This window comes from Lepisosteus oculatus, unplaced genomic scaffold (assembly GCF_040954835.1).
Source record: "Lepisosteus oculatus isolate fLepOcu1 unplaced genomic scaffold, fLepOcu1.hap2 HAP2_SCAFFOLD_39, whole genome shotgun sequence".
NCBI classification, from domain to species: domain Eukaryota; kingdom Metazoa; phylum Chordata; class Actinopteri; order Semionotiformes; family Lepisosteidae; genus Lepisosteus; species Lepisosteus oculatus.
In genome coordinates, this window is record NW_027167923.1 from 974,482 (window position 1) to 975,772 (window position 1,291).

At 47.9% G+C, this 1,291-nt stretch overlaps 1 non-coding gene across 1 annotated transcript; it reads left to right on the plus strand.

Annotated features, from left to right (window-relative positions):
* The first annotated feature begins 1,208 nt into the window (after nucleotides 1-1,208).
* trnal-cag (transfer RNA leucine (anticodon CAG)) lies at nucleotides 1,209-1,291 on the plus strand. Its single transcript has one exon. It is a non-coding gene; the product is annotated as a tRNA-Leu (tRNA).

Consider the following 1,291-nt stretch of genomic DNA (forward strand, 5'->3'; position numbering starts at 1 on the left):
AAGAGTCTCATGCTCTACCGACTGAGCTAGCCGGGCGCCGGTGGAGCTGGTGGTTAACTTGTCCCTGTTGACGGCAATTTGACAAGGTATACTTCCTGGCTTTTCATCATGTGCTGACCGGATTCGAGAGTAGCACACCCTGTTCTTTGTTGATTACTGTACCTCCAGCAGCGCAAATGTCAGTAATCATTGAAATGTACGACCTACAATCTCCTCAGCATGCCCACGTGGACTCCTCAGTGATCATCCTTCTACGTTCTGCTGTAGTTTTCATGCAAGTGAAAACCGTGCTCCAAATAACAGCGGCACAGTTGTATCCTGCGGTAAGCATTCTTCTAATTCCATCGTTTTGCTCCAGGTAAAAGGTAGCGCATCATAGTGTTGATATTCCAAGGTTTCAGAGTCCGTATTGGATGGCTTGGATGCAGACATCGCTCAGAGCTCCCAGTATGATTTTCCCGAGTTCAGTTTTGCAGTGTTTTAGTGCTTTACTACTTCCAGTGGGCCTTTGAATGCTCTGCTAAGTAGAGACGTGACATAATTACTAATGCGACCGAGTGTGCTGGCTGTTCCTGGTTCGTAATGATTAACGCGAGAAATCAATATAAACATAACTGCTTCGATTTCGAGGTTCAGTTGAAGCTTTCAAAGAAACTATCAAAGACCTCAGAACAACCGAAGACACATTTGGTCATCTCCGTATTGGTGAAGATTAAAGAGTCCCGCAAGTGTCAAGCTTGCACAAACACACACGAGAGAGAAACTCAGGACAGAATTTAAAGAAAGGGAGATGCAGACTATTTGAAGGCACTTTGCTAACCTAATGGCACGCTTATGAATCGTGCATAGGACACATGTAGCAGAGGATGGTTTCGATCCATCGACCTCTGGGTTATGGGCCCAGCACGCTTCCGCTGCGCCACTCTGCTGACGGCCTCTCTGCGTGTGGCGCACAACTGCTCTTTTTATTTCCTACATAAGTGATGAAAGAGTTGAAAGTTTCAACGACAAACGCAGACGTCACTTTGAGCGCTTGGTGTTGTAGCACAAATCATCACATGCAGCTCTACACTGGATTATAAAAGCCGACACATTTTCCAAACATTTTAATGCTGGAGTCACACTGTAGTATTAATAACAGTGCGATACTCGAGGAGCGTAGTGGGATCGCGGTGGCTCATCAGACCGCCCCGGGACAGGGGGCCCGCGTCAGGATGGCCGAGCGGTCTAAGGCGCTGCGTTCAGGTCGCAGTCTCCCCTGGAGGCGTGGGTTCGAATCCCACTCCTGACA